This window comes from Phyllostomus hastatus, unplaced genomic scaffold, assembly GCF_019186645.2.
Source record: "Phyllostomus hastatus isolate PE091 unplaced genomic scaffold, TTU_PhHast_1.1 phas_scaffold_46, whole genome shotgun sequence".
In the NCBI taxonomy this organism is placed as follows: Eukaryota; Metazoa; Chordata; class Mammalia; order Chiroptera; family Phyllostomidae; genus Phyllostomus; species Phyllostomus hastatus.
This window is the reverse complement of record NW_025334032.1, coordinates 4,580,146-4,591,205: the sequence shown is the minus strand read 5'-3', so window position 1 is coordinate 4,591,205 and position 11,060 is coordinate 4,580,146. Positions and strand designations below refer to the sequence as shown.

At 38.3% G+C, this 11,060-nt stretch overlaps 1 pseudogene; it reads left to right on the top strand.

Moving 5' to 3' along the window:
* The first annotated feature begins 7,745 nt into the window (after positions 1-7,745).
* On the top strand, positions 7,746-9,339 carry LOC123807731 (annotated as a pseudogene).
* Positions 9,340-11,060: the final 1,721 nt, after the last annotated feature.

Genomic DNA, 11,060 nt, shown 5'->3' with positions numbered 1-11,060 from the left:
TAGCAGCTTAAAGGAGGAGCCCATGGATGGTTAAACAAGACCCTGGAGGGTGACTGAGATGATTTAGGAAGAGTAAGGGATTTTTTTTTGAAATTTTAATTTGTATCCCCAAGGAGATTCAAGAAAATATTCCAAAAACTACAATAAAGATTAAATTTTAAAAAAATAGCACCTAAAAAAGAAAAAGAAAGTATTACACCTTTAAATTTAATTAAAAGGACAGGAGCAGATGGCAGCAAGTTAGGTGGGAGCAGAGCCCAGTTCTTCCTGTGCCCAGCAGGAACACCTAGCCAATCTTATGGAGAACAGAGTGAACAGCCAATGGAATCCCAGCTTATAGAAAGTTTGGAGGCCAAAAATTGTAGGGGACACTGAAAAACAGATGGTGAGGAGATTGCGCTGGGACAGTAAGGTCCCCAGATGTGTGGGGACCAAGGCTGCTGCCTTGGCCTAATGCCTGCCCCAGGATATGGGAAGGAGAGTTAGATCACCAGCTCCCTCCCCTACTAGACCAGGGAGGGCAGCCCAGCACCAGGAGAGACCTGGATGCTGGAAGTCACTGGGGAGAATAGAGATGAAGTGGGAGATACACAGAGGCAATACACATCCACTGGTACTACAGACACTGACACCAGAGAAATTGAGGTGCCAGGCAAAACCTGGAGAAGGGAGGAGTTGGGCCATGTCAGACCCTTATTTGGATAGTCTCTGGAATGGTTGGAAAGTTGGGCTGTGTGAAAAGCCGTGCACTTTTCAAGAACCATGGGCAGCTGCTTTGTAAGGAACTCTCCAGCAGCAGCTGACTTGCCCTGAGGGTGATTTCTGCTGTGTGTGCCCAGAGACTGAGCTGCTGAGGGGAACCATGTGCCCCACTTGTCTCATGCTACGCACCCAGAGGCTGGGTGCTTGAGTGAAACAGCACGCCTGAGATTGACTCACACTGTGAGCAGCTGAGTGGTTGATTTGAGCCTGGCAAATCACAGAGGACCTGGGCCAGAGGCCAGAACACTGTGAATATTGTGACCCAGACCTAATCCCCATTCTCTCAAAACCATAGGAAGGGAGAAAGTGAAGCACAGCTCCCCTCTTCCTGTGGCATCTAGGAGGACCAGCAGAACTGGCTGAACAAGTTTAAAGTCAGCAGGAAGCTTATTATTATTGATTTTTCATTTTGTATCCTATCTCTTTTTTTGTTTCCTTTTTTTTCTTTTTTGTTTCCTTTTTTTTCTTCCCCCAAGTGAAACAGTAAGATATGGAGTTACAAAGGGTCCAGAGAAAGATCCAAAGGGGCATCACAAGGCTAACCCCCAAAACTGAGAAACTGAGACAAAATGCCACTTTGCTATCCCATAGAGCTGTCATTTTATTGTTTATGTGTATTATATTATTATTATTTCATTATTTTAACACTTTTATTAGTATTTTTCTTATTTCTTTTCCTTATGTTTAGTTTTCCTCATTTTATTTCTCTGTTTAATTGCATTGTTTGACTGGTTTTCCTTATTCTCTCTTTATTGTGTTTTAATTTTCCTTCTTTCACTTTATTCATGTACCAATAACACACTACTCTTGATTGGGTACTTTCTATTCTGGTTATCCAAATCATTTATTTCTTGCCATATTATTGTTGTTCCAGTGTTATTGTGAATAATTGTTGTTCCATAGAATTGTACATACTACACAGCAACCCTCCAGGATCTTAGCCCATGTCACTTTATTCCTGAGCTTTATTATTGTTGTGGTTAACTCTATTCTCTCACACATTATGTCTACTTTCTATCCTTTACTCCGCTATATGTCATCATCTAACCATGCACAAGTGCTCTGTTTTCTGGAGTAAGCTCACAATCCTCCTCCCCTCTAACAAGAGTCTTATCTCTCTTTCATCTTCATAAAAAGTGGATAGTTGGGTGAAATATCACAGTTAATGCTGTACTTATCCAAAGACTCTCCTACCTCTTCTCTACTTGCTGGTACTTTAAATCCTATAAAATACTGTCAGGCTGCCTTAATCCATTTTGCCTACCCTCTTCCACTGATCACACACAAGAATAGGTGGGAGCTGCAAACATCAGTACACCTGCTAGAGAGAAACCACCAACAAAGGAACCACCAAAAGATAAAAACCCAAGTACAAGAAGAGAGCCCACACAAACAGAAGAAAAGTCAAACCCAGAGCATCCAGACAAAGAGATCAAAGAGGCCACACCACTGAACCCCATAGAATTCCTACCATAGAAGTTCACCCCACAAAGACAGATAGCAACACAAAACATCAGGAAGCTGAGAAACAACAAAAAGAGTCACCTAAAATGGGGAGACAAAAAAAGAACATGCAATCAAAAACAATGGAAGACTCCCCACTAAAAGAGCCTAATGAAATGGAGGCAACCAAACTACCAGATATAGAATTCAAAATAATGGTTATAAAGATGCTCAAGGAACTCACAGAAAACTACAAGGAACTGAGTGAGAACTATATCAGCATGAAAAATGAAATAGAAACTATAAACAAAAGCCAGGATGAAATGAACAATAAACTCTCTGAAATGAGAAACACATTAGGAGGAATTACAAGCAGGCTGGAAGAAGCAGAGGATCAAATCAGTGAGCTGAAAGACAAAGTAGAGAAAAACACCCAGAAAGCAAGAAAAGAAAAAGAGACTCAGAAAGAATGAACAGGTGGTCAGGGAGCTGCAAGACAACATGAAATATAATAATATCCATATAATAGAGATACCAGAAGGAGAAGGAGAAGAGCAAGAGATAGAAAACCTGTTTGAAAAAGTAATGCTAGAAAACTTTCCTAAGAGAAAAAGTCACACAAATCCAGGAAAAACAGAGAGTCCCAATCAAGAAGAACCCAAAGACACCCAGTTGAAGACACAGCATAATTAAAATGGCAAAACTCCAAGACAAAGAGAGAATCTTAAAGGTAGAAAGAGAGAAACAGGAAGTAACATACAAGGGAGCCCCGAAAAGACTAGCACCTGACTTCTCAATGGAAACACTCCAAGACCAATGATAATGGCAGGAAATATTCCAAGTAAACAGAACCAGAGGACTGAAAGCAAGATTACTCTACCCAAAAGGCTCTCAATTAAAATAGAAGGCCAAATAAGGAGCTTCCCCGACAAAAAAAAATATCTAAAAGAATACACCTTCACCAAACCAGCTCTGCAAGAGATGCTAGAAGGACTGCTTTAAGAAAAGGAAGGAAAAGAGTGAGAGAGAAAGGAACACAGGAGTGAAAAACTGGCAGTGAATAAGTACCTATAATAATCACCTTAAATATAAATGGCTTAAGTGTACCAATCAAAAGTCATAGAATGGCTGAATGGATAAGAAAACATGAACCACACATATGCTGCCTACAAGAGACCCACCAGAACAAAAGACATACACAGACTGAAAGGGAAGTGCTAGAAACAAATACTACAAGCAAAGGGACAGGAAAAATAGCCAGGGTAGCAATACTCATAGCAGACAAAAGAGACTTCAAAACAAGGGCCTTAAAAAGAGACCCAGAAGGTCACTTCATAATACTCACGGGAAGAATCCATCAAGAAGACATAAACATTGTAAATATATATGCACCCAACATAGGAGGACCCAACACATAAAGAAAATCTTCCAGGACTTCAGGAAAGCTACTGACAGCAACACAATTATAACAGGAGATTTCAACACCCCACTGTCAAAAATGGATAGATCCTCCAAACAAAATATCAACAAAAATATTGGGGAAATGAACAATGCCCTAGATGAAATGGATTTAACTGATATATATAGAGCCCTTCATCCCAAAGAAGCTAAATACACATTCTTTTAAAATGCACATGGAACATTTCAAAGACAGACCATGTGATGGGATGCAAAACAAGCCTCAACAAATTCAAGAAAAATTGAAATCATACCAAGCATTTACTCTGACCACAAGGCACTGAAACTAGAAACCAACCTCAAGGGAAAAAACCCAAAACACTCAAACTCATGGAGATTAAATAGCATGCTATTAAACAATGAATGGGTCAAGAATGAAATTAGGGAAGAAATCAAAACGTTTTTGGAAACAAATGAAAATGAACTCACAACAACCCAAAGCTTATGACACAGCAAAGGCAGTCCTGAGAGGGAAGTTCATAGTGATACAGGCCTACCTAAAAAAAAATAGAAACATTTCAAATAAACAACCTAACCCTACACTTACAAGAATTTGAGGAACAACAAAGCCAGCCCAGAGAAAGTAGAAGGAAGGAAATAACCAAGATCAGAGCAGAAGTAAATGATACAGAGACTAAAAGAAAAATTGTAAGGATTGATAAATCCAGGAGCTGGTTCTTTGAAAAGATAAACAAAATCAGCAAGCCTTTAACAGACTCATCAAGAAAAAAAAGAGAGGACCCAAATAAACACAATCAGAAGTGAAACAGGAGAGACTAGAACTGATACCACAGAAACACAAAGGACTGTATGAAATTACTATGAAGAACTATATGCCAAGAAATTTGAAAACCTGGGTGAAATGGACAAGTATCTAGAAAAATATAATCTTCCAAAACTCAATGAAAAAGAAGCAGAAAGCCTGAACAGACCAATAACAGCAGATGAAATTGAAGCAGTAATAAAAAAAAAAACTCCCAATACATAAAAGCCCTGGACCAGATGGTTTCACAGGAGAATTCTACAAAGCATTTAAGGAAGAGCTAACCCTTATCCTTCACAGACTATTACAAAAAGTCCAAGAGATGGAAGAGTCACAAACTCTTTTTATGAAGCCAGCATCGTCCTAATCCCAAAACCAGATAAAGATGCAAGAAAAAATGAAAACTTCAGACAAATATTGCTGATGAACATAGATGCTAAAATCCTCAACAAAATATTGACAAATTGCATCCAACAATGCATCAAAAAGATCATGTACCGTGGGCAACTGGGCTTCATCTCAGGGATGCAAGGATGGTACAATATTCACAATCAATCAATGTAATTTGCCACATAAACAAAAGCAAAGACAAAAATCACATGATCCTATCAATAGATGCAGAAAAAGCATTTGATAAGGTACAGCACCCATTTATGATAAAAAAAAAACACTCAGCAAAGTGGGAACAGAGGGAGAATTCCCCAACATAATAAAGGTCATATAGGAGAGACCCACAGCCAACATCATACTCAATGGGCAAAAACTAAAATCTTTTCCACTGAGATCCCAAACAAGATAAGGTCATCCACTTTCACCACTTCTATTCAACATAGTATTGGAAGTCCTAGCCACAGCAATCAGACAAGAAAAGGAAATAAAAGGCATCCAAATTGGAAAAAAGGAAACAAAGCTGTCATTGTTTGCAGATGACATGATAGTGTACCTAGAAGATCCTATAGACTCCACCAGAAAACTGCTTGACTAATAAATTAACTTGGCAAAATGGCAGGATACAAAGTCAATATTCAGAAATCAAAGACATTTTTGTATACCAACAATGAAACATCAGAAACAAAATCCCATTTGATAGAGCAACAAGAAAAATAAAACACCTAGGAATAAACCTAACCAAGGAGGTAAAAGACCTGTATGCAGAAAACTACACAACACTGAAGAGAGAAATTGAGGAAGACACAAACAAATGGAAATATATACCATGTCCATGGATCAGAAGAATTAACATCATCAAAATGTCCATACTACCCAAAGCATTTTACAGATTCAATGCAATCCCTATTAAAGTACCAATGACACATTTCACAGATAGAGAACAAACACTTCAAAAATTTACATGGAACCAGGGTCAATGACCCTGAATATCTGCAGCAATTTTGAGAAAGAAGAGCAAAGTAGGAGGGATCACAATACCTGATATCAAACTGTATTACAAGGCTACTGTAATCAAAACAGCCTAGTACTGGCATAAGAACACACACATAGACCAATGGAACAGAACAGAGAGCCCAGAAATAAACCCAGGTCTCTATGGTCAATTAATATTTGACAAAGGGGGAAGCAGCATAAAGTGGAGTAAAAAGAGCCTCTTCAGCAAATGGTGTTGGGAGACCTGGACAGCTACATGCAAAAAGAAGAAAGAAAGAAAGAAAGAAAGAAAGAAAGAAAGAAAGAAAGGAAAGGAAAGGAAGGAAGGAAGGAAGGAAGGAAGGAAGGAAGGAAGGAAGGAAGGAAGGAAGGAAGGAAGGAAGGAAGGAAGGAAGGAAGGAAGGAAGGAAGGAAAGGAAAGAGAAAGAAAGAAAGAAAGAAAGAAAGAAAGAAAGAAAGAAAGAAAGAAAAGAAGAAAGGAAGAAAGGAAGGAAGAAAGAAAGAAACTCGAGCACCAACTTACACCATACACAAAAATAAATTCAAGGTGGATAAAAGAGTGAAATATAAGTCATGACACCATTAAAGTCCTAGAGGAGAACATTGGCAGGAAAATCTCAGATATTCCACACAGAAATATTTTCACTGATATGTCCCCTAGAGGAAGAGACATAAAGAATAAACAAATGGGATCTCATAGAAATAAAAAGCTTCTGCATGGCTAAAGAAAACAGCATTAAAATGTAAAGAGAACCAACTGTATGGGAAAATGTATTTAAATATTTTGATCTCCAAAATATTTAAAGAACTCACATGGCTCCACTCTAAGAAGACAAGCAACCCAATTGAAAAATGGGCAAAGGACTTGAACAGACACTTCTCCAAAGAGGACATACAGAGGGTCCAAAGATATATGAAAAGATGCTCAGCATCACTACCTATCAGAGAAATGAAAATTAAAACCACAATTAGATACCACCTCACACTGGTGAGAATGGCCATCATAAACAAAGCAACAAACAAGTGTTGGAGAGGTTGTGGAGAAAAGAGAACCCTAGTGCACTGTTGGTGGGAATGCAGACTGGTGCAGCCACTGTGGAAAACAGTATGGAATTTTCTCAAAAACTGAAAATGGATCTGCCTTTTGACCCAGCAATTCCATTTCTAGTATTATATCCTAAGAACCCTGAAAGGCCAATCCATAAGAACCTATGCACTCCAATGTTCATAGCAGTACAATTTACAATAGCCAAGTACTGGAAGCAACCTAAGTGCCCATCAGTAATTGAATGGATAAAAATCTATGGTATGTTTACAGAATGGAATTCTACACAGCAGAGAGAAAGAAGGAGCTTCTACACTTTGCATCTCCTAGTTCATCTTTAGTTCATCTCCTTTGCAACAGCATGGATGGAACTGAAGAGCATTATGCCTAGTGAAATGAACCAGGTGGTGAAAGACAAATATCATATGATCTCACCTTTAACTAGAACCTAATCAGCAAAATGAACAAGCAAGCAAAATATAACCAAAGACATTAAAATTGAGAACAGGCTGACCAGAGGGGAGAGGGTAGGGGATAATGGGGGGAAAGTGTGAGGGGTTTACAGGAACAATTATAAAAGACACATGGACAATAACAAGGGGGGTGAAAACAGGGGAAGAAGGTAGGGAGGGGTGGGAGGAAAAGGCAGAAAACTGTACTTGAACAAAATAAAAATGTTTAAAATAAAAAGAATAAATGTAATAAGAAAAGCTCTTAGAAATTAAAAATATTCTCACAGTCTTCATGCTGATTGATGTTGGACATTTTCAGAGCAAGCAAAATGCAGCCTGTCCACTTTCCACCATCACCTGTGAAAAGCCTGAGCCAGCTTTCTAGGTACAAACTCAGGCCCTGTCCAGTCAGATAGCCATCTCCCTTTGTGTAATAACGATGCCCACCAACAAGAATGCTAATTTGCCAGCTGCCTGCCTTAATAGATTTAAGAATGGGAGAACGTTAGTACAGAAATGAGGAGTCACTGAATAGAAGTTAATATGAAGCTGAGAAAAGCTAAGAAGTATGAACAGGTGCTGAAAAGAAGAAATGTAAGCTTCTTTCCTGATGATGCTACTTTTCCACTTCAGGAAAACCACAACAACCAGGGTACTATAAATTGGTCTGTTGAGGACATTGTCAAAGGCATCAACAACAACAATTTGGAAAGCCAGCTCCAAGCTACTCAGGCTGCAAAGAAACTGCTTTCTAGGGGAAAACAGCCAGGCACAGACAACATAATCTGGGCTGGTTTGATTCCAAAAATGTGTCCTTCTTGGGCAGAACTGATTGTAGTCCCATTCAGTTTCAATCTGGCTGGGCCCTCACTAACATTGCTTCTAGGATATTGGAACAAACCAAGACCAACAGATGGAGGTGCTATTCCAGTATTCATTTCTCTGTTGGCATCTCCCCATGCTCAAATCCGTGAACAAGCCTTATGGGCTCTAGGAAACATCACAGGTGATGGTTCAGTTTTCCAAGAGTTGATTATCTGGTATGGTGCAGTTAATCCACTGTTGGCTCTTCTTGCAGTTCCTGATATGTCATCTTTAGCATGTGGTTATTTATGTAATCTTACCTGTACACTTTCAAACCTTTGTCGCAACAAGAATCCTGCACCCCCGTTAAAGGCTGTTGAGCAGATTCTTCCCACTTTAGTTCATCTCCTGAATCATGATGATCCAGAAGTATTAACAGAGAGCAGCTGGTCCATTTCCTGCCTTACTGATGGTCCAAATGAATGGATTGAAATGGTTGCGAAAACAGGAGCTGTGCCTCAACTTGTGAAGCTCCCGGGAGCTAATAAATTGCCAATTGTGTCTCCTGTGCTAAGAGCCATAGCAAATATTGTCACGGGGACAGATGAACAGACTCAGGTTGTAATAAATGCTGGAGCACTTGCCATCTTTCCCAGCCTGCTAATAAACTCTAAGACTAATATTCAGAAGGAAGCTGCATGAACAATGTCAAACATTACAGCTGGCCACCAGGACCAGATACAGCAAGCTGTGAATCATGGATTAGTCCCATTCCTCATTGTTGTTCTCTCTAAGGCAGACTTTAAGACACAAAAGGAAGCTGTTTGGCCTGTGACCAACGATGCAAGCAGTGGAACAGTTGAACAGATTGTATACCTTATTCACTGTGGCATAATAGAACCATTGGTGAACACCTTAACTGTGAAAGATACCAAAAATATTCTGGTTTTCTGGATGCCATTTCAAATATCTTCCAGGCTGCTGAGAAACTAGGTGAAACTGAAAAACTTAGTATAATGATCAAAGAATGTAGAGGTTTGGGCAAAATTGAAGCTCTACAAAATGATGAAAATGAATCTGTATACAAAGTTTCATTAGACTTGACTGAGAAGTATTTCTCTGTAGAGGAAGAGGAAGATCAAAATGTGCCAGAAACTACCTCTGACAGCTATATGTTCCAAGTTCAGGATGGCACTCCTGGTACCTTTACTTTTAGATTGTACAGCTAAGGCATAATATGTTTTTTCGTGTGTGTACTATCTTTGGTATAAGTTTGTCTTACTGTTTCTCTACTAAGAACTTTTTTAAAATGTGGTTTGTTGTTGTAGCACTTTTTGCAATAAAACTATACTTGAACAGTTCCAAACTGTACATAGTGTATGAAACTTCTCCTCTCAATGGGTTTCTTATTTCTATGTGGAATTTCATATCTTACAGTGCCCTGTTAATAAAGATTAAGTTCCACCATAAAAAAAAAATTAAAAATATTTTTTGCTAAATAAAAATATAAGGATGAAAAACAATGCTGTGGCAATGTAATATAAAAGAAAAATAATTTATTGTATTTTATCAAATGAAAAATTTTAACTTACCACAATCTATCAATAAATACATAATTTTTAGATGTTATATCTTTAAAACATTCTAATTTTAAAATAACTTTAGATTTATGCAAAAATACTATTGCCCCAACTTTCCCTAATGTTAATGTCTTATATAACCATGGTACAACAATCAAATCCAAAACATTAGCAATGATACTATAGTTTAATTGAGGGAGCAGATAAGAAGGATGAAACTCCAGAGGTGCTCCAGAGCTAAAATAAGGAACCTCCATACAAGACAGAGACCCTGTTTTAAGACTGGTTATTCCTGCTTCCTGGAAAAGTGCTGAACATGGTGACTCATGAATGCACCTGCACAGAAAATGCTACATGATGCCTGCTCCATTATAATAAATTAACATTGTGTGACCCCCTTCTCCGTTGGCCAGTCAAGGAAAATCACTGGAGACCACATGCACAGTAGCTTTAAAATACAACTACTTGTATATGAGCAATAAAAGGCCACCAAAACTAGTCAGGAGGGATCCCCCCTATAAGAATAAAATCCCTCTAGCCCACGAGGTCAATCTCTGCTCAGAGTTGGCCCACTCCCATGTTCTTTGAACTGTACTATTGCTTAATAAATCTGCTCTCTCTCTCTCTTTATGCTGTAAACTCTATGTATTTGGTTCAATTCTTTGTCTGTGATCACTGAGAACCTGGTTACCTGTGCCCATCTGTGACATAATGATACTAGACTATTTATTAAAACTACAGACCTTGTTTGAATTTCACTGTTTTTTTTTTCACTAACATGCTTCTTCTGTTACAGTATCCCACATTGCATTTAGTTTTCATGTGTCTTCAGTTTCCTCTAATCTATGACAGTCCCTCAGTCTTCCTTGTTTTTCATAGCCTTTACATTTTTTAAGCATACTGATCTGTTATTGTATAGCATGTCACTCAGTTTGGGTTTGTCTGATGTTTTCTCATTATAAAGTTATGCATTTTTGGCAATAATTCTACAGCAGTGATATCCTGCCCATCTCAGTGTACCATATTGGGAGTATATGTGTTGACATGTCTTCTTTGTGAATATTGACCTTGATCACTTGGTCAAGATGCTATCTGTAAAATGTCTCCACAGGGAAGTTACTGGTTTTTCTCTTGTAATAAGTTTCCTAGGAAGATATTTTGAGACTAGATGCAATACCTTTTGATTGCTCATTTCTATTGGTTATCAGTTCCTTAACATTTTCAAAGGGTTTTTAGAGTGGCTAGGTAATGATTCTAATAATGACAAAGGATCTAACTTGTAAATATCTATATCATAATTTTTAATTATTTCCCAGTTTTCTCCTTACTTCTTTCCTAATGAGACTTACACTCCTTATATGAGGAGTGTA